Consider the following 22072-nt stretch of genomic DNA (forward strand, 5'->3'; position numbering starts at 1 on the left):
CATAAGGGCTCCTGCCTGTACCTGCACTCAGGGAAACGGGCATGTCTTTAGGGCTACTCCTTCGGGTCTGGGGTAGGGGTGGGGTCGGGCTGGTACACCTGTACTCTCAATTGGCACATCTTGGACATCCCTATCTCCACACCTGACTCAAAAACCCCTCCTGACAAGTCCTGACCCAGCACTCCACTTTCATCCCCTCTGTGGCTCTGAACCCTCCACTTATCTCTTGGACGTCTGGGGATGAGAATCCACGCCGGGTGCCAAAGAAGGCCGCCTCTCCCTCAGGGAAACTCCTGCTGTCGCCGGGCTGTTGTCTCTTAGTCAGCTACAACAAAGAAAACCAAACATGAATGCGTGATCTTAGCAGCCCATCACCCAAAACCCGACAATTCTGCTACTCACTGTCTCCTAAGCTTGCCTGTGTCCTCGGCCCCGCGCTTCAGCTGCGCTCAGAGGCCAACGCCGGCGTCGCAGGGTCTGCCTGGGTAAAGAGCAGACAAGGTGACGTGGCAGCGCTGGAACTTGAGGGGACCCTCCCTCCTTCTCCTCCCTGACTCACCTCAACTCCTCGGCCGTTATCCAAGCCTACCTGGATGGGGCCTTCACAAGGAGAAGATCAAGGCTCCATCACAGACTCCTGGAATGCTCCCGGAGGGCTCACGGGTGAGGTGACGCGGGTCTGTCGTCCCGTTGGTGAGAGGGGAGCTCGGCCTCCTGCGAGTGGACTCCCTAAAACGCACAATAACGGAGGCTTAGAGTTGCACCAGCGAGTGAGGCTTGAACAATAGCAACGGCTTCTGTCCACCCGTCACTGCTCACCTCGCCCACGTCAGCTTGACTGCTGAGATCCGGCTTCACCACCTAAAAATAAAGACAAAGAACAGAGCTGTAACACAGCCATCATTTACACCTCCCCTGCAAACAGAAACAGGGACTGACCTTCTCAGGGGAGCCCCCTCACCCAGGATGGGGGGCTCTGCCACAGATTTCATCTCTCTGCATCTGAAACAGAGTCAGGACAAAAGTCAGAGTGCTGCAGGATACCTTGACAGCTCCAGACATCTTGTGGCAATCTAGGAATACCCTCTACAGTCTAACCACACCCCACATCACAAATTTCAAGCCCCCGGCACTATTACCCTCGTACCCCTACACCCAGACTGAGCAGCAAGGCAGAGCAGCTCCGGGCCAAACACACACCAACACCCGTGACACAGCACAGGACAAACGAGGGGACGCAACAGGGACAGAAAACTCTGGCAAGAAGAACGACCCTGAGGGTCCAGAGAACTCGGAATGAGATGACCGAGGTAAGATGGAAGGTGAGCTGGCCAGGCTCAGAGAACCCTGCAGGAACAAGATGCCATCGGGATGACTTATCCCAAGAGACGCAGAGATGGATGCCCGAGAATCCTACGGTCAGAATCCTCCACCTGTCTTTGCATTCTCACAAGACCTAACCCGCCGGAATGGATCAGGGCGGTGCACGGCTGTCAATACAGCTCAGAACAAGACCTGAAAAGGCATCGGACCGGATGCTTGTGAAGAGAGATGGATTCTGATGAGTGTCCGAGCAGCTGAGACAAAGGCACCTGGCTGAGGAGCACAGAGATCAGAAATGCTAAGACTGATGCCAGGGGTTTGGACAGGCCCCTGAAAGGACTAAAGGAAAAGACAAGACACCAAACAGACAGAGTGCACAACAGACAAGTGACACAACACACACCAGGACTGCTCTGCCCTGCACACCTCAGCACTGACATGAAAAATGAGACTTTCCCTTCATGTAGCCTAAGGGGTCACATCTGGGACATCCCCAGCTCCAAACCCGACTCGAAAAATCCCTCCCGCTGACCCCTGCCCTGGTACCCCGCTTTCATCCCCTCTGTGGCTCCAAGCCCTCCACTTATCTCTCAAATGTCTGGGGAGGTGAATCCACGCCGGGTGCCAAAGAAGGCTGCCTCTCCCTCAGAGAAATTCCTCCCGTCACTGGGCTGCTGTCTCCTAGTCAGCTACGATAAAGAAAACCAAATATCAAAGCATAATCTTAGCTGCACATCAGCCAAAACCCAGCAGCTCTGCTACTCACCGTCTCTTAAGCAGGACCGGGCCCTCGGGCCCCGTGCGTGCTTCAGCTGAGCTCGGAGGCCGACGCTCGCAGCGCCAAAGCCTTAGAGGCGTTACTGGCACCGAGCTCACCCACCGTGGCCTCCATTAGGGCTGTGAGCATCCCCGGTTAGAGCAGGACAGGAACGCAGGGTGGACATCCCCGGTGAACCTCAACCCTGTGGACTCTGCCCCACCACTGTCACTTCCTGCCTGGCCCTAGCTTAGGGCTACTGCCTGCACCTCTCAGGACTTCTGGCCTTGTCTTGCGTTAGGATTGCTGCCGGCACCTGCTCTCAGGGAAACGGTGTTGGCAGCAGCGCTGTGAGGGCCGGGATGCCTGTACTCTGACTTGTATCCTAGGCTGTACCCCTGATTTTCACTGTGTGTTCTCTAGTCCTTGAGTCCTTTACCTCAGCCTCTGTGTGTATCACTGTAACCTCCCCCCTTCTGAACCCTGCTTCTTCAGAGCCCTAGACCTTGCAGCCGGGGACGCTCTGCACCGTTAGGGTCCCAAGAGCTGTCCCGCACGCAGGACAGGTACATCCACAGTTGTTCCCTGCCTACCCTAAGAAACGTGGCCCTGAGACAGGGCAGAGGCTGACAGAGCCGAACTCTTTGCGGTGGCAAAAGGCACGAAGCCTTACCAACCGCCGCCTCGAGAGGGAATCAGGAGCACTTCCACCGGCTGCGGAGAGACAGGGAATCCCAGGGTGGGTGGGGCGGGAAACCCCCGTTATCCCCAGCCCTGTTGGATCCTGCTCCCCACTATCGCTTCCTGCCTGGCCCTAGCCTGACTGTGTCTGCACAGGTCAGAGCTTCTGGTGTGTTCCTGCACTAGGGCTGCTGCCTGCACCTGCTCTCAGGGGAAGTGTGCTGGTAGCAGTGCTGTGAGGGCCGCTACACCTGTACTCTGACTTGTATCCTAGCCTGCTCCCCTGAGTTTCACCGTGTGTCCTCTAGTCCTTGAGTCCTTTACCTCAGCCTCTGTGTGTGTGGCTACACCTCCCCCCTTCTAAACCCAACTTCTTTAGAGCCCTGCACCTCGCAGCCAGGCCTTCTGGCATTGTCCTGCATAAGGGCTCCTGCCTGTACCTGCACTCAGGGAAACGGGCATGTCTTTAGGGCTACTCCTTCGGGTCTGGGGTAGGGGTGGGGTCGGGCTGGTACACCTGTACTCTCAATTGGCACATCTTGGACATCCCTATCTCCACACCTGACTCAAAAACCCCTCCTGACAAGTCCTGACCCAGCACTCCACTTTCATCCCCTCTGTGGCTCTGAACCCTCCACTTATCTCTTGGACGTCTGGGGATGAGAATCCACGCCGGGTGCCAAAGAAGGCCGCCTCTCCCTCAGGGAAACTCCTGCTGTCGCCGGGCTGTTGTCTCTTAGTCAGCTACAACAAAGAAAACCAAACATGAATGCGTGATCTTAGCAGCCCATCACCCAAAACCCGACAATTCTGCTACTCACTGTCTCCTAAGCTTGCCTGTGTCCTCGGCCCCGCGCTTCAGCTGCGCTCAGAGGCCAACGCCGGCGTCGCAGGGTCTGCCTGGGTAAAGAGCAGACAAGGTGACGTGGCAGCGCTGGAACTTGAGGGGACCCTCCCTCCTTCTCCTCCCTGACTCACCTCAACTCCTCGGCCGTTATCCAAGCCTACCTGGATGGGGCCTTCACAAGGAGAAGATCAAGGCTCCATCACAGACTCCTGGAATGCTCCCGGAGGGCTCACGGGTGAGGTGACGCGGGTCTGTCGTCCCGTTGGTGAGAGGGGAGCTCGGCCTCCTGCGAGTGGACTCCCTAAAACGCACAATAACGGAGGCTTAGAGTTGCACCAGCGAGTGAGGCTTGAACAATAGCAACGGCTTCTGTCCACCCGTCACTGCTCACCTCGCCCACGTCAGCTTGACTGCTGAGATCCGGCTTCACCACCTAAAAATAAAGACAAAGAACAGAGCTGTAACACAGCCATCATTTACACCTCCCCTGCAAACAGAAACAGGGACTGACCTTCTCAGGGGAGCCCCCTCACCCAGGATGGGGGGCTCTGCCACAGATTTCATCTCTCTGCATCTGAAACAGAGTCAGGACAAAAGTCAGAGTGCTGCAGGATACCTTGACAGCTCCAGACATCTTGTGGCAATCTAGGAATACCCTCTACAGTCTAACCACACCCCACATCACAAATTTCAAGCCCCCGGCACTATTACCCTCGTACCCCTACACCCAGACTGAGCAGCAAGGCAGAGCAGCTCCGGGCCAAACACACACCAACACCCGTGACACAGCACAGGACAAACGAGGGGACGCAACAGGGACAGAAAACTCTGGCAAGAAGAACGACCCTGAGGGTCCAGAGAACTCGGAATGAGATGACCGAGGTAAGATGGAAGGTGAGCTGGCCAGGCTCAGAGAACCCTGCAGGAACAAGATGCCATCGGGATGACTTATCCCAAGAGACGCAGAGATGGATGCCCGAGAATCCTACGGTCAGAATCCTCCACCTGTCTTTGCATTCTCACAAGACCTAACCCGCCGGAATGGATCAGGGCGGTGCACGGCTGTCAATACAGCTCAGAACAAGACCTGAAAAGGCATCGGACCGGATGCTTGTGAAGAGAGATGGATTCTGATGAGTGTCCGAGCAGCTGAGACAAAGGCACCTGGCTGAGGAGCACAGAGATCAGAAATGCTAAGACTGATGCCAGGGGTTTGGACAGGCCCCTGAAAGGACTAAAGGAAAAGACAAGACACCAAACAGACAGAGTGCACAACAGACAAGTGACACAACACACACCAGGACTGCTCTGCCCTGCACACCTCAGCACTGACATGAAAAATGAGACTTTCCCTTCATGTAGCCTAAGGGGTCACATCTGGGACATCCCCAGCTCCAAACCCGACTCGAAAAATCCCTCCCGCTGACCCCTGCCCTGGTACCCCGCTTTCATCCCCTCTGTGGCTCCAAGCCCTCCACTTATCTCTCAAATGTCTGGGGAGGTGAATCCACGCCGGGTGCCAAAGAAGGCTGCCTCTCCCTCAGAGAAATTCCTCCCGTCACTGGGCTGCTGTCTCCTAGTCAGCTACGATAAAGAAAACCAAATATCAAAGCATAATCTTAGCTGCACATCAGCCAAAACCCAGCAGCTCTGCTACTCACCGTCTCTTAAGCAGGACCGGGCCCTCGGGCCCCGTGCGTGCTTCAGCTGAGCTCGGAGGCCGACGCTCGCAGCGCCAAAGCCTTAGAGGCGTTACTGGCACCGAGCTCACCCACCGTGGCCTCCATTAGGGCTGTGAGCATCCCCGGTTAGAGCAGGACAGGAACGCAGGGTGGACATCCCCGGTGAACCTCAACCCTGTGGACTCTGCCCCACCACTGTCACTTCCTGCCTGGCCCTAGCTTAGGGCTACTGCCTGCACCTCTCAGGACTTCTGGCCTTGTCTTGCGTTAGGATTGCTGCCGGCACCTGCTCTCAGGGAAACGGTGTTGGCAGCAGCGCTGTGAGGGCCGGGATGCCTGTACTCTGACTTGTATCCTAGGCTGTACCCCTGATTTTCACTGTGTGTTCTCTAGTCCTTGAGTCCTTTACCTCAGCCTCTGTGTGTATCACTGTAACCTCCCCCCTTCTGAACCCTGCTTCTTCAGAGCCCTAGACCTTGCAGCCGGGGACGCTCTGCACCGTTAGGGTCCCAAGAGCTGTCCCGCACGCAGGACAGGTACATCCACAGTTGTTCCCTGCCTACCCTAAGAAACGTGGCCCTGAGACAGGGCAGAGGCTGACAGAGCCGAACTCTTTGCGGTGGCAAAAGGCACGAAGCCTTACCAACCGCCGCCTCGAGAGGGAATCAGGAGCACTTCCACCGGCTGCGGAGAGACAGGGAATCCCAGGGTGGGTGGGGCGGGAAACCCCCGTTATCCCCAGCCCTGTTGGATCCTGCTCCCCACTATCGCTTCCTGCCTGGCCCTAGCCTGACTGTGTCTGCACAGGTCAGAGCTTCTGGTGTGTTCCTGCACTAGGGCTGCTGCCTGCACCTGCTCTCAGGGGAAGTGTGCTGGTAGCAGTGCTGTGAGGGCCGCTACACCTGTACTCTGACTTGTATCCTAGCCTGCTCCCCTGAGTTTCACCGTGTGTCCTCTAGTCCTTGAGTCCTTTACCTCAGCCTCTGTGTGTGTGGCTACACCTCCCCCCTTCTAAACCCAACTTCTTTAGAGCCCTGCACCTCGCAGCCAGGCCTTCTGGCATTGTCCTGCATAAGGGCTCCTGCCTGTACCTGCACTCAGGGAAACGGGCATGTCTTTAGGGCTACTCCTTCGGGTCTGGGGTAGGGGTGGGGTCGGGCTGGTACACCTGTACTCTCAATTGGCACATCTTGGACATCCCTATCTCCACACCTGACTCAAAAACCCCTCCTGACAAGTCCTGACCCAGCACTCCACTTTCATCCCCTCTGTGGCTCTGAACCCTCCACTTATCTCTTGGACGTCTGGGGATGAGAATCCACGCCGGGTGCCAAAGAAGGCCGCCTCTCCCTCAGGGAAACTCCTGCTGTCGCCGGGCTGTTGTCTCTTAGTCAGCTACAACAAAGAAAACCAAACATGAATGCGTGATCTTAGCAGCCCATCACCCAAAACCCGACAATTCTGCTACTCACTGTCTCCTAAGCTTGCCTGTGTCCTCGGCCCCGCGCTTCAGCTGCGCTCAGAGGCCAACGCCGGCGTCGCAGGGTCTGCCTGGGTAAAGAGCAGACAAGGTGACGTGGCAGCGCTGGAACTTGAGGGGACCCTCCCTCCTTCTCCTCCCTGACTCACCTCAACTCCTCGGCCGTTATCCAAGCCTACCTGGATGGGGCCTTCACAAGGAGAAGATCAAGGCTCCATCACAGACTCCTGGAATGCTCCCGGAGGGCTCACGGGTGAGGTGACGCGGGTCTGTCGTCCCGTTGGTGAGAGGGGAGCTCGGCCTCCTGCGAGTGGACTCCCTAAAACGCACAATAACGGAGGCTTAGAGTTGCACCAGCGAGTGAGGCTTGAACAATAGCAACGGCTTCTGTCCACCCGTCACTGCTCACCTCGCCCACGTCAGCTTGACTGCTGAGATCCGGCTTCACCACCTAAAAATAAAGACAAAGAACAGAGCTGTAACACAGCCATCATTTACACCTCCCCTGCAAACAGAAACAGGGACTGACCTTCTCAGGGGAGCCCCCTCACCCAGGATGGGGGGCTCTGCCACAGATTTCATCTCTCTGCATCTGAAACAGAGTCAGGACAAAAGTCAGAGTGCTGCAGGATACCTTGACAGCTCCAGACATCTTGTGGCAATCTAGGAATACCCTCTACAGTCTAACCACACCCCACATCACAAATTTCAAGCCCCCGGCACTATTACCCTCGTACCCCTACACCCAGACTGAGCAGCAAGGCAGAGCAGCTCCGGGCCAAACACACACCAACACCCGTGACACAGCACAGGACAAACGAGGGGACGCAACAGGGACAGAAAACTCTGGCAAGAAGAACGACCCTGAGGGTCCAGAGAACTCGGAATGAGATGACCGAGGTAAGATGGAAGGTGAGCTGGCCAGGCTCAGAGAACCCTGCAGGAACAAGATGCCATCGGGATGACTTATCCCAAGAGACGCAGAGATGGATGCCCGAGAATCCTACGGTCAGAATCCTCCACCTGTCTTTGCATTCTCACAAGACCTAACCCGCCGGAATGGATCAGGGCGGTGCACGGCTGTCAATACAGCTCAGAACAAGACCTGAAAAGGCATCGGACCGGATGCTTGTGAAGAGAGATGGATTCTGATGAGTGTCCGAGCAGCTGAGACAAAGGCACCTGGCTGAGGAGCACAGAGATCAGAAATGCTAAGACTGATGCCAGGGGTTTGGACAGGCCCCTGAAAGGACTAAAGGAAAAGACAAGACACCAAACAGACAGAGTGCACAACAGACAAGTGACACAACACACACCAGGACTGCTCTGCCCTGCACACCTCAGCACTGACATGAAAAATGAGACTTTCCCTTCATGTAGCCTAAGGGGTCACATCTGGGACATCCCCAGCTCCAAACCCGACTCGAAAAATCCCTCCCGCTGACCCCTGCCCTGGTACCCCGCTTTCATCCCCTCTGTGGCTCCAAGCCCTCCACTTATCTCTCAAATGTCTGGGGAGGTGAATCCACGCCGGGTGCCAAAGAAGGCTGCCTCTCCCTCAGAGAAATTCCTCCCGTCACTGGGCTGCTGTCTCCTAGTCAGCTACGATAAAGAAAACCAAATATCAAAGCATAATCTTAGCTGCACATCAGCCAAAACCCAGCAGCTCTGCTACTCACCGTCTCTTAAGCAGGACCGGGTCCTCGGGCCCCGTGCGTGCTTCAGCTGAGCTCGGAGGCCGACGCTCGCAGCGCCAAAGCCTTAGAGGCGTTACTGGCACCGAGCTCACCCACCGTGGCCTCCATTAGGGCTGTGAGCATCCCCGGTTAGAGCAGGACAGGAACGCAGGGTGGACATCCCCGGTGAACCTCAACCCTGTGGACTCTGCCCCACCACTGTCACTTCCTGCCTGGCCCTAGCTTAGGGCTACTGCCTGCACCTCTCAGGACTTCTGGCCTTGTCTTGCGTTAGGATTGCTGCCGGCACCTGCTCTCAGGGAAACGGTGTTGGCAGCAGCGCTGTGAGGGCCGGGATGCCTGTACTCTGACTTGTATCCTAGGCTGTACCCCTGATTTTCACTGTGTGTTCTCTAGTCCTTGAGTCCTTTACCTCAGCCTCTGTGTGTATCACTGTAACCTCCCCCCTTCTGAACCCTGCTTCTTCAGAGCCCTAGACCTTGCAGCCGGGGACGCTCTGCACCGTTAGGGTCCCAAGAGCTGTCCCGCACGCAGGACAGGTACATCCACAGTTGTTCCCTGCCTACCCTAAGAAACGTGGCCCTGAGACAGGGCAGAGGCTGACAGAGCCGAACTCTTTGCGGTGGCAAAAGGCACGAAGCCTTACCAACCGCCGCCTCGAGAGGGAATCAGGAGCACTTCCACCGGCTGCGGAGAGACAGGGAATCCCAGGGTGGGTGGGGCGGGAAACCCCCGTTATCCCCAGCCCTGTTGGATCCTGCTCCCCACTATCGCTTCCTGCCTGGCCCTAGCCTGACTGTGTCTGCACAGGTCAGAGCTTCTGGTGTGTTCCTGCACTAGGGCTGCTGCCTGCACCTGCTCTCAGGGGAAGTGTGCTGGTAGCAGTGCTGTGAGGGCCGCTACACCTGTACTCTGACTTGTATCCTAGCCTGCTCCCCTGAGTTTCACCGTGTGTCCTCTAGTCCTTGAGTCCTTTACCTCAGCCTCTGTGTGTGTGGCTACACCTCCCCCCTTCTAAACCCAACTTCTTTAGAGCCCTGCACCTCGCAGCCAGGCCTTCTGGCATTGTCCTGCATAAGGGCTCCTGCCTGTACCTGCACTCAGGGAAACGGGCATGTCTTTAGGGCTACTCCTTCGGGTCTGGGGTAGGGGTGGGGTCGGGCTGGTACACCTGTACTCTCAATTGGCACATCTTGGACATCCCTATCTCCACACCTGACTCAAAAACCCCTCCTGACAAGTCCTGACCCAGCACTCCACTTTCATCCCCTCTGTGGCTCTGAACCCTCCACTTATCTCTTGGACGTCTGGGGATGAGAATCCACGCCGGGTGCCAAAGAAGGCCGCCTCTCCCTCAGGGAAACTCCTGCTGTCGCCGGGCTGTTGTCTCTTAGTCAGCTACAACAAAGAAAACCAAACATGAATGCGTGATCTTAGCAGCCCATCACCCAAAACCCGACAATTCTGCTACTCACTGTCTCCTAAGCTTGCCTGTGTCCTCGGCCCCGCGCTTCAGCTGCGCTCAGAGGCCAACGCCGGCGTCGCAGGGTCTGCCTGGGTAAAGAGCAGACAAGGTGACGTGGCAGCGCTGGAACTTGAGGGGACCCTCCCTCCTTCTCCTCCCTGACTCACCTCAACTCCTCGGCCGTTATCCAAGCCTACCTGGATGGGGCCTTCACAAGGAGAAGATCAAGGCTCCATCACAGACTCCTGGAATGCTCCCGGAGGGCTCACGGGTGAGGTGACCCGGGTCTGTCGTCCCGTTGGCGAGAGGGGAGCTCGGCCTCCTGCGAGTGGACTCCCTAAAACGCACAATAACGGAGGCTTAGAGTTGCACCAGCGAGTGAGGCTTGAACAATAGCAACGGCTTCTGTCCACCCGTCACTGCTCACCTCGCCCACGTCAGCTTGACTGCTGAGATCCGGCTTCACCACCTAAAAATAAAGACAAAGAACAGAGCTGTAACACAGCCATCATTTACACCTCCCCTGCAAACAGAAACAGGGACTGACCTTCTCAGGGGAGCCCCCTCACCCAGGATGGGGGGCTCTGCCACAGATTTCATCTCTCCGCATCTGAAACAAAGTCAGGACAACAGTCAGAGTGCTGCAGGATACCTTGACAGCTCCACACATCTTGTGGCAATCTAGGAATACCCTCTACAGTCTAACCACACCCCACATCACAAATTTCAAGCCCCCAGGACTATTACCCTCGTACCCCTACACCCAGACTGAGCAGCAAGGCAGAGCAGCTCCGGGCCAAACACACACCAACACCCGTGACACAGCACAGGACAAACGAGGGGACGCAACAGGGACAGAAAACTCTGGCAAGAAGAACGACCCTGAGGGTCCAGAGAACTCGGAATGAGATGACCGAGGTAAGATGGAAGGTGAGCTGGCCAGGCTCAGAGAACCCTGCAGGAACAAGATGCCATCGGGATGACTTTTCCCAAGAGACGCAGAGACGGATGCCCGAGAATCCTACGGTCAGAATCCTCCACCTGTCTTTGCATTCTCACAAGACCTAACCCGCCGGAATGGATCAGGGCGGTGCACGGCTGTCAATACAGCTCAGAACAAGACCTGAAAAGGCATCGGACCGGATGCTTGTGAAGAGAGATGGATTCTGATGAGTGTCCGAGCAGCTGAGACAAAGGCACCTGGCTGAGGAGCACAGAGATCAGAAATGCTAAGACTGATGCCAGGGGTTTGGACAGGCCCCTGAAAGGACAAAAGGAAAAGACAAGACACCAAACAGACAGAGTGCACAACAGACAAGTGACACAACACACACCAGGACTGCTCTGCCCTGCAGACCTCAGCACTGACATGAAAAATGAGACTTTCCCTTCATGTAGCCTAAGGGGTCACATCTTGGTGCCCCCAACTCCAAATCTGACTTAAAAAACCCCTCCCGGTGATCCCTGCCCTGGCATCCTGCTTTCATCCCCTCTGTGAGCCATAGCCCTCCACTTATCTCTCAGGCAACCAGGGAGGCAAATCCCTGCCAGGTCCAAAGAAGGCCGCCTCTCCCTCAGGGAAACTCCTGCTGTCGCCGGGCTGCTGTCTCTTAGTCAGCTACAATAAAGAAAACCAAACATGAATGCGTGATCTTAGCAGCCCATCACCCAAAACCCGACAATTCTGCTACTCACTGTCTCCTAAGCTTGCCTGTGTCCTCGGCCCCGCGCTTCAGCTGCGCTCAGAGGCCAACGCCGGCGTCGCAGGGTCTGCCTGGGTAAAGAGCAGACAAGGTGACGTGGCAGCGCTGGAACTTGAGGGGACCCTCCCTCCTTCTCCTCCCTGACTCACCTCAACTCCTCGGCCGTTATCCAAGCCTACCTGGATGGGGCCTTCACAAGGAGAAGATCAAGGCTCCATCACAGACTCCTGGAATGCTCCCGGAGGGCTCACGGGTGAGGTGACGCGGGTCTGTCGTCCCGTTGGTGAGAGGGGAGCTCGGCCTCCTGCGAGTGGACTCCCTAAAACGCACAATAACGGAGGCTTAGAGTTGCACCAGCGAGTGAGGCTTGAACAATAGCAACGGCTTCTGTCCACCCGTCACTGCTCACCTCGCCCACGTCAGCTTGACTGCTGAGATCCGGCTTCACCACCTAAAAATAAAGACAAAGAACAGAGCTGTAACACAGCCATCATTTACACCTCCCCTGCAAACAGAAACAGGGACTGACCTTCTCAGGGGAGCCCCCTCACCCAGGATGGGGGGCTCTGCCACAGATTTCATCTCTCTGCATCTGAAACAGAGTCAGGACAAAAGTCAGAGTGCTGCAGGATACCTTGACAGCTCCAGACATCTTGTGGCAATCTAGGAATACCCTCTACAGTCTAACCACACCCCACATCACAAATTTCAAGCCCCCAGGACTATTACCCTCGTACCCCTACACCCAGACTGAGCAGCAAGGCAGAGCAGCTCCGGGCCAAACACACACCAACACCCGTGACACAGCACAGGACAAACGAGGGGACGCAACAGGGACAGAAAACTCTGGCAAGAAGAACGACCCTGAGGGTCCAGAGAACTCGGAATGAGATGACCGAGGTAAGATGGAAGGTGAGCTGGCCAGGCTCAGAGAACCCTGCAGGAACAAGATGCCATCGGGATGACTTATCCCAAGAGACGCAGAGATGGATGCCCGAGAATCCTACGGTCAGAATCCTCCACCTGTCTTTGCATTCTCACAAGACCTAACCCGCCGGAATGGATCAGGGCGGTGCACGGCTGTCAATACAGCTCAGAACAAGACCTGAAAAGGCATCGGACCGGATGCTTGTGAAGAGAGATGGATTCTGATGAGTGTCCGAGCAGCTGAGACAAAGGCACCTGGCTGAGGAGCACAGAGATCAGAAATGCTAAGACTGATGCCAGGGGTTTGGACAGGCCCCTGAAAGGACTAAAGGAAAAGACAAGACACCAAACAGACAGAGTGCACAACAGACAAGTGACACAACACACACCAGGACTGCTCTGCCCTGCACACCTCAGCACTGACATGAAAAATGAGACTTTCCCCTTCATGTAGCCTAAGGGGTCACATCTGGGACATCCCCAGCTCCAAACCCGACTCGAAAAATCCCTCCCGCTGACCCCTGCCCTGGTACCCCGCTTTCATCCCCTCTGTGGCTCCAAGCCCTCCACTTATCTCTCAAATGTCTGGGGAGGTGAATCCACGCCGGGTGCCAAAGAAGGCTGCCTCTCCCTCAGAGAAATTCCTCCCGTCACTGGGCTGCTGTCTCCTAGTCAGCTACGATAAAGAAAACCAAATATCAAAGCATAATCTTAGCTGCACATCAGCCAAAACCCAGCAGCTCTGCTACTCACCGTCTCTTAAGCAGGACCGGGTCCTCGGGCCCCGTGCGTGCTTCAGCTGAGCTCGGAGGCCGACGCTCGCAGCGCCAAAGCCTTAGAGGCGTTACTGGCACCGAGCTCACCCACCGTGGCCTCCATTAGGGCTGTGAGCATCCCCGGTTAGAGCAGGACAGGAACGCAGGGTGGACATCCCCGGTGAACCTCAACCCTGTGGACTCTGCCCCACCACTGTCACTTCCTGCCTGGCCCTAGCTTAGGGCTACTGCCTGCACCTCTCAGGACTTCTGGCCTTGTCTTGCGTTAGGATTGCTGCCGGCACCTGCTCTCAGGGAAACGGTGTTGGCAGCAGCGCTGTGAGGGCCGGGATGCCTGTACTCTGACTTGTATCCTAGGCTGTACCCCTGATTTTCACTGTGTGTTCTCTAGTCCTTGAGTCCTTTACCTCAGCCTCTGTGTGTATCACTGTAACCTCCCCCCTTCTGAACCCTGCTTCTTCAGAGCCCTAGACCTTGCAGCCGGGGACGCTCTGCACCGTTAGGGTCCCAAGAGCTGTCCCGCACGCAGGACAGGTACATCCACAGTTGTTCCCTGCCTACCCTAAGAAACGTGGCCCTGAGACAGGGCAGAGGCTGACAGAGCCGAACTCTTTGCGGTGGCAAAAGGCACGAAGCCTTACCAACCGCCGCCTCGAGAGGGAATCAGGAGCACTTCCACCGGCTGCGGAGAGACAGGGAATCCCAGGGTGGGTGGGGCGGGAAACCCCCGTTATCCCCAGCCCTGTTGGATCCTGCTCCCCACTATCGCTTCCTGCCTGGCCCTAGCCTGACTGTGTCTGCACAGGTCAGAGCTTCTGGTGTGTTCCTGCACTAGGGCTGCTGCCTGCACCTGCTCTCAGGGGAAGTGTGCTGGTAGCAGTGCTGTGAGGGCCGCTACACCTGTACTCTGACTTGTATCCTAGCCTGCTCCCCTGAGTTTCACCGTGTGTCCTCTAGTCCTTGAGTCCTTTACCTCAGCCTCTGTGTGTGTGGCTACACCTCCCCCCTTCTAAACCCAACTTCTTTAGAGCCCTGCACCTCGCAGCCAGGCCTTCTGGCATTGTCCTGCATAAGGGCTCCTGCCTGTACCTGCACTCAGGGAAACGGGCATGTCTTTAGGGCTACTCCTTCGGGTCTGGGGTAGGGGTGGGGTCGGGCTGGTACACCTGTACTCTCAATTGGCACATCTTGGACATCCCTATCTCCACACCTGACTCAAAAACCCCTCCTGACAAGTCCTGACCCAGCACTCCACTTTCATCCCCTCTGTGGCTCTGAACCCTCCACTTATCTCTTGGACGTCTGGGGATGAGAATCCACGCCGGGTGCCAAAGAAGGCCGCCTCTCCCTCAGGGAAACTCCTGCTGTCGCCGGGCTGTTGTCTCTTAGTCAGCTACAACAAAGAAAACCAAACATGAATGCGTGATCTTAGCAGCCCATCACCCAAAACCCGACAATTCTGCTACTCACTGTCTCCTAAGCTTGCCTGTGTCCTCGGCCCCGCGCTTCAGCTGCGCTCAGAGGCCAACGCCGGCGTCGCAGGGTCTGCCTGGGTAAAGAGCAGACAAGGTGACGTGGCAGCGCTGGAACTTGAGGGGACCCTCCCTCCTTCTCCTCCCTGACTCACCTCAACTCCTCGGCCGTTATCCAAGCCTACCTGGATGGGGCCTTCACAAGGAGAAGATCAAGGCTCCATCACAGACTCCTGGAATGCTCCCGGAGGGCTCACGGGTGAGGTGACCCGGGTCTGTCGTCCCGTTGGCGAGAGGGGAGCTCGGCCTCCTGCGAGTGGACTCCCTAAAACGCACAATAACGGAGGCTTAGAGTTGCACCAGCGAGTGAGGCTTGAACAATAGCAACGGCTTCTGTCCACCCGTCACTGCTCACCTCGCCCACGTCAGCTTGACTGCTGAGATCCGGCTTCACCACCTAAAAATAAAGACAAAGAACAGAGCTGTAACACAGCCATCATTTACACCTCCCCTGCAAACAGAAACAGGGACTGACCTTCTCAGGGGAGCCCCCTCACCCAGGATGGGGGGCTCTGCCACAGATTTCATCTCTCCGCATCTGAAACAAAGTCAGGACAACAGTCAGAGTGCTGCAGGATACCTTGACAGCTCCACACATCTTGTGGCAATCTAGGAATACCCTCTACAGTCTAACCACACCCCACATCACAAATTTCAAGCCCCCAGGACTATTACCCTCGTACCCCTACACCCAGACTGAGCAGCAAGGCAGAGCAGCTCCGGGCCAAACACACACCAACACCCGTGACACAGCACAGGACAAACGAGGGGACGCAACAGGGACAGAAAACTCTGGCAAGAAGAACGACCCTGAGGGTCCAGAGAACTCGGAATGAGATGACCGAGGTAAGATGGAAGGTGAGCTGGCCAGGCTCAGAGAACCCTGCAGGAACAAGATGCCATCGGGATGACTTTTCCCAAGAGACGCAGAGACGGATGCCCGAGAATCCTACGGTCAGAATCCTCCACCTGTCTTTGCATTCTCACAAGACCTAACCCGCCGGAATGGATCAGGGCGGTGCACGGCTGTCAATACAGCTCAGAACAAGACCTGAAAAGGCATCGGACCGGATGCTTGTGAAGAGAGATGGATTCTGATGAGTGTCCGAGCAGCTGAGACAAAGGCACCTGGCTGAGGAGCACAGAGATCAGAAATGCTAAGACTGATGCCAGGGGTTTGGACAGGCCCCTGAAAGGACAAAAGGAAAAGACAAGACACCAAACAGACAGAGTGCACAACAGACAAGTGACACAACACACACCAGGACTGCTCTGCCCTGCAGACCTCAGCACTGACATGAAAAATGAGACTTTCCCTTCATGTAGCCTAAGGGGTCACATCTTGGTGCCCCCAACTCCAAATCTGACTTAAAAAACCCCTCCCGGTGATCCCTGCCCTGGCATCCTGCTTTCATCCCCTCTGTGAGCCATAGCCCTCCACTTATCTCTCAGGCAACCAGGGAGGCAAATCCCTGCCAGGTCCAAAGAAGGCCGCCTCTCCCTCAGGGAAACTCCTGCTGTCGCCGGGCTGCTGTCTCTTAGTCAGCTACAATAAAGAAAACCAAACATGAATGCGTGATCTTAGCAGCCCATCACCCAAAACCCGACAATTCTGCTACTCACTGTCTCCTAAGCTTGCCTGTGTCCTCGGCCCCGCGCTTCAGCTGCGCTCAGAGGCCAACGCCGGCGTCGCAGGGTCTGCCTGGGTAAAGAGCAGACAAGGTGACGTGGCAGCGCTGGAACTTGAGGGGACCCTCCCTCCTTCTCCTCCCTGACTCACCTCAACTCCTCGGCCGTTATCCAAGCCTACCTGGATGGGGCCTTCACAAGGAGAAGATCAAGGCTCCATCACAGACTCCTGGAATGCTCCCGGAGGGCTCACGGGTGAGGTGACGCGGGTCTGTCGTCCCGTTGGTGAGAGGGGAGCTCGGCCTCCTGCGAGTGGACTCCCTAAAACGCACAATAACGGAGGCTTAGAGTTGCACCAGCGAGTGAGGCTTGAACAATAGCAACGGCTTCTGTCCACCCGTCACTGCTCACCTCGCCCACGTCAGCTTGACTGCTGAGATCCGGCTTCACCACCTAAAAATAAAGACAAAGAACAGAGCTGTAACACAGCCATCATTTACACCTCCCCTGCAAACAGAAACAGGGACTGACCTTCTCAGGGGAGCCCCCTCACCCAGGATGGGGGGCTCTGCCACAGATTTCATCTCTCTGCATCTGAAACAGAGTCAGGACAAAAGTCAGAGTGCTGCAGGATACCTTGACAGCTCCAGACATCTTGTGGCAATCTAGGAATACCCTCTACAGTCTAACCACACCCCACATCACAAATTTCAAGCCCCCAGGACTATTACCCTCGTACCCCTACACCCAGACTGAGCAGCAAGGCAGAGCAGCTCCGGGCCAAACACACACCAACACCCGTGACACAGCACAGGACAAACGAGGGGACGCAACAGGGACAGAAAACTCTGGCAAGAAGAACGACCCTGAGGGTCCAGAGAACTCGGAATGAGATGACCGAGGTAAGATGGAAGGTGAGCTGGCCAGGCTCAGAGAACCCTGCAGGAACAAGATGCCATCGGGATGACTTATCCCAAGAGACGCAGAGATGGATGCCCGAGAATCCTACGGTCAGAATCCTCCACCTGTCTTTGCATTCTCACAAGACCTAACCCGCCGGAATGGATCAGGGCGGTGCACGGCTGTCAATACAGCTCAGAACAAGACCTGAAAAGGCATCGGACCGGATGCTTGTGAAGAGAGATGGATTCTGATGAGTGTCCGAGCAGCTGAGACAAAGGCACCTGGCTGAGGAGCACAGAGATCAGAAATGCTAAGACTGATGCCAGGGGTTTGGACAGGCCCCTGAAAGGACTAAAGGAAAAGACAAGACACCAAACAGACAGAGTGCACAACAGACAAGTGACACAACACACACCAGGACTGCTCTGCCCTGCACACCTCAGCACTGACATGAAAAATGAGACTTTCCCCTTCATGTAGCCTAAGGGGTCACATCTGGGACATCCCCAGCTCCAAACCCGACTCGAAAAATCCCTCCCGCTGACCCCTGCCCTGGTACCCCGCTTTCATCCCCTCTGTGGCTCCAAGCCCTCCACTTATCTCTCAAATGTCTGGGGAGGTGAATCCACGCCGGGTGCCAAAGAAGGCTGCCTCTCCCTCAGAGAAATTCCTCCCGTCACTGGGCTGCTGTCTCCTAGTCAGCTACGATAAAGAAAACCAAATATCAAAGCATAATCTTAGCTGCACATCAGCCAAAACCCAGCAGCTCTGCTACTCACCGTCTCTTAAGCAGGACCGGGTCCTCGGGCCCCGTGCGTGCTTCAGCTGAGCTCGGAGGCCGACGCTCGCAGCGCCAAAGCCTTAGAGGCGTTACTGGCACCGAGCTCACCCACCGTGGCCTCCATTAGGGCTGTGAGCATCCCCGGTTAGAGCAGGACAGGAACGCAGGGTGGACATCCCCGGTGAACCTCAACCCTGTGGACTCTGCCCCACCACTGTCACTTCCTGCCTGGCCCTAGCTTAGGGCTACTGCCTGCACCTCTCAGGACTTCTGGCCTTGTCTTGCGTTAGGATTGCTGCCGGCACCTGCTCTCAGGGAAACGGTGTTGGCAGCAGCGCTGTGAGGGCCGGGATGCCTGTACTCTGACTTGTATCCTAGGCTGTACCCCTGATTTTCACTGTGTGTTCTCTAGTCCTTGAGTCCTTTACCTCAGCCTCTGTGTGTATCACTGTAACCTCCCCCCTTCTGAACCCTGCTTCTTCAGAGCCCTAGACCTTGCAGCCGGGGACGCTCTGCACCGTTAGGGTCCCAAGAGCTGTCCCGCACGCAGGACAGGTACATCCACAGTTGTTCCCTGCCTACCCTAAGAAACGTGGCCCTGAGACAGGGCAGAGGCTGACAGAGCCGAACTCTTTGCGGTGGCAAAAGGCACGAAGCCTTACCAACCGCCGCCTCGAGAGGGAATCAGGAGCACTTCCACCGGCTGCGGAGAGACAGGGAATCCCAGGGTGGGTGGGGCGGGAAACCCCCGTTATCCCCAGCCCTGTTGGATCCTGCTCCCCACTATCGCTTCCTGCCTGGCCCTAGCCTGACTGTGTCTGCACAGGTCAGAGCTTCTGGTGTGTTCCTGCACTAGGGCTGCTGCCTGCACCTGCTCTCAGGGGAAGTGTGCTGGTAGCAGTGCTGTGAGGGCCGCTACACCTGTACTCTGACTTGTATCCTAGCCTGCTCCCCTGAGTTTCACCGTGTGTCCTCTAGTCCTTGAGTCCTTTACCTCAGCCTCTGTGTGTGTGGCTACACCTCCCCCCTTCTAAACCCAACTTCTTTAGAGCCCTGCACCTCGCAGCCAGGCCTTCTGGCATTGTCCTGCATAAGGGCTCCTGCCTGTACCTGCACTCAGGGAAACGGGCATGTCTTTAGGGCTACTCCTTCGGGTCTGGGGTAGGGGTGGGGTCGGGCTGGTACACCTGTACTCTCAATTGGCACATCTTGGACATCCCTATCTCCACACCTGACTCAAAAACCCCTCCTGACAAGTCCTGACCCAGCACTCCACTTTCATCCCCTCTGTGGCTCTGAACCCTCCACTTATCTCTTGGACGTCTGGGGATGAGAATCCACGCCGGGTGCCACAGAATGCCGCCTTGCCCTCTGGGAATTTCCTGCTGTCACCGGGCTGCTGTCTCTTATTCGGCTACAAGAAATAAAACAAACATCGATGTATGATCTCAGCAGATCTCTTGGCCAATCGGTCAGGGCGTAAGAGAAGTGGACCACCTAAAACACACAAACAATAACATATGCTGAAGAGTTACACCAGAAACACCAGCACACTTAACTGCATAAATATATAAATTTTCAAACAGACAACCCCAAAAAAATTCCAGCAAAAAAAGCCAACTCTTATCACCCCTAGTCAAACTCCTGAATATAATAAAAACAACACCATGTCCAAACCCCTTAATAATACTCCAGAACATATACTCAGAGCCCCCCCAAAGTTAAAGACTTCCCTCTAGCCAAATAAAAAGGAAAAAGCCCATGTCTTGTGACCCATATTAATTCATTAACTTAAAACTTTAAAAATAAACATTAAAGTTTAAACCTTTAGACAACACTAGCACACCATAGACGCCAATCCCATCACTACATGCCAAACCAAAACTTATTTCAACCTTTTGTGCTGCTGCTGCTGCTGCTCGGCACAAAGGTTTGTCCCTCAGCACCTCCTGAAGTAATGTTCCACGCCCAAGGCCTCCCCCAGCCCCTGTGAGATGAACTCACCATCCTTCCATGAGCCTCACCTGGGAGCCCAGCATAAACCCCTCTCCTCCCGCAGCTCCGTGCCAAACTGAGCTCGGGCTCCCCTCTTAAAGCAGTGCTGGCAGGACCTGCCCCCTCGTTATCCTTTACAGCTTACACCTGTCCCCTCATCAGTGTGACAGCTCTCACCTGGGGCTGCTCTGTCCCCTCATCAGTGTGACAGCTCTCACCTGGGGCTGCTCTGTCCCCTCAATCATCCTGTGACAGCTCTCACCTGCAGCTGCTGCCAGTCCCTGCTGCTCATTTCCTGGACATTGCACTGTGTGCACTGACACGCTGGGGCACCGGGCTTTCCTTGCTGTGAATAAGGACCCCTCTGCTCCTGCACGTGCCCAAGGCTGAAACTGGGATTCCACCTCCTAAATTCCGTTTGTGTGAGGTTCACAATTCCTAAGGAAATTTCCCAGCAATCGTTACCCTTCATTTACATTTTCTCCTTTGGAATCATCACTACCTTGTCTTTCTGTGCAAGGGTTCCAAACGTTCATTGGGAGTTCAGTAGCCGGGTTGGCTTGTTTATAACTTAGCTGACAATCCCAGGCTAAATCCAAACACCCAGAATTACAGGCAAATACAGAGACAGTTTGTAAATACTGCCCTCCCCTGGTAGGTAGCTCTTCCTTGCACTTCCCTGGAGCAGATTTACTCCATCCTTTCTTCCCAAAAGCACCTCTCCAGCACAAATCCCACTTCTTGGACACAAACCAAACAGAAATCTACTACAGCGCGGCCTGGGGGGGGGCCGGGGTGGAGCCCAAGGCCACTGTCCAACCAGTGCTGCCTCTGGCTCCTCGTTATTTACACTGAGAGCATATTGTAGGACGCTCTGCAGCCTTTCTTTGCCATTCTGTATTGGAAAGAGGATGGATATTAATGACACACACGTCCAAAAACAGTCTTTACGGTTCTTCAAAAAGTTAATAATGCCTGTAACAAAAATGGTAAGTAATATTGTGTCTCAGATTGTTTAAGAAAGTGGAAGTTCGAGCTTTAATGTCCTCCTGAGAGACGCTGAATAAAATCTGTCCCCTGAGTTTGCACACAGAAATAAAATACCGATTTTTTTGATCAAACAAGTTAGGTCTGTATGAAAACAGCTGAGGAGGCTTTCATGGCTCAGTGTGATAATGGCAGAGCACAGAACATTAAAGATGGAATGTTAGTTCCCTGAATTAATGCCCTGATGGAGATAAATTCTTTTGCAAAGAGACACAATAGTTTCCTCTCCTTGTTTCTGAGTTTCCGAGCGATCCTGTAATTCCTAACCTGCACGAGTGCAGACCCATCTGACACGGGTAAGTGACATATCCGGCTCCTGGGCTCCAAGCCACGTGTCCCCGATGTCAATGGAAGTCAGGAACACAAAAACAGCTGTGGAAGAAAGTTGAGAGAAAAATCAGAACATATATTCTTCCCTTTCCACACAGTAATACCAAGCCAAGCTGTTCACCTCCAGGATTATGTTTTTAAATGGCTCCCTAACTACTTTTCCTAGATGGAAAATCTGGAGGTGCTTTGCCCATGCAAAACTAATGATCCTACTCACAAGAAGGAACAAACCAGTCTCCTGTTAAACAAAACAGTTTGAAATCTGACCTGTCAGCTGCTATCATTGACCAGCAATAGCAGTCAGCATCCAGGCCTAAGTGGACATTTTTTTGCAGACTATCTCCCCTCTTGAAATCATTTTGGGTTTTTTTTTTTTACACCTTTTGTTTCATTTTAGTCCTTGTGTCCCAACACAAAATTTTGTGTCCTAACACGATCAACAACAAATACAGAATTAGCTCAATAAAACCGCACTTTTCTGATGGAAATGTCACCTCTAGAAACTGCAAGGTTTTTA

The 22072-nt window shown here is 55.1% G+C and overlaps 5 long non-coding RNA genes across 5 annotated transcripts; all 5 read right to left on the reverse strand.

Moving 5' to 3' along the window:
• Positions 1–564: 564 nt before the first annotated feature.
• On the reverse strand, positions 565–1221 carry LOC136297541 (uncharacterized). The gene is made up of 3 exons (XR_010723185.1): positions 940–1221; positions 820–861; positions 565–729 (listed from the first exon to the last, which is right to left on the reverse strand). It is a non-coding gene; the product is annotated as an uncharacterized lncRNA (long non-coding RNA).
• A 2523-nt stretch (positions 1222–3744) lies between these two features.
• On the reverse strand, positions 3745–4401 carry LOC136297539 (uncharacterized). The gene is made up of 3 exons (XR_010723183.1): positions 4120–4401; positions 4000–4041; positions 3745–3909 (listed from the first exon to the last, which is right to left on the reverse strand). It is a non-coding gene; the product is annotated as an uncharacterized lncRNA (long non-coding RNA).
• Positions 4402–6924: 2523 nt separating this feature from the next.
• LOC136297540 (uncharacterized) lies at positions 6925–7581 on the reverse strand. Its single transcript, XR_010723184.1, has 3 exons — positions 7300–7581; positions 7180–7221; positions 6925–7089 (listed from the first exon to the last, which is right to left on the reverse strand). It is a non-coding gene; the product is annotated as an uncharacterized lncRNA (long non-coding RNA).
• Positions 7582–11790: 4209 nt separating this feature from the next.
• Positions 11791–12434, reverse strand: LOC136297461 (uncharacterized). The gene is made up of 3 exons (XR_010723174.1): positions 12165–12434; positions 12045–12086; positions 11791–11954 (listed from the first exon to the last, which is right to left on the reverse strand). It is a non-coding gene; the product is annotated as an uncharacterized lncRNA (long non-coding RNA).
• Positions 12435–16656: 4222 nt separating this feature from the next.
• Positions 16657–17300, reverse strand: LOC136297460 (uncharacterized). Its single transcript, XR_010723173.1, has 3 exons — positions 17031–17300; positions 16911–16952; positions 16657–16820 (listed from the first exon to the last, which is right to left on the reverse strand). It is a non-coding gene; the product is annotated as an uncharacterized lncRNA (long non-coding RNA).
• Positions 17301–22072: the final 4772 nt, after the last annotated feature.

The sequence above is a fragment of the Chamaea fasciata genome, unplaced genomic scaffold, assembly GCF_029207755.1.
Source record: "Chamaea fasciata isolate MVZ Bird 193981 ecotype frontalis unplaced genomic scaffold, bChaFas1.0.hap1 SCAF_15, whole genome shotgun sequence".
Taxonomy (NCBI): domain Eukaryota; kingdom Metazoa; phylum Chordata; class Aves; order Passeriformes; family Sylviidae; genus Chamaea; species Chamaea fasciata.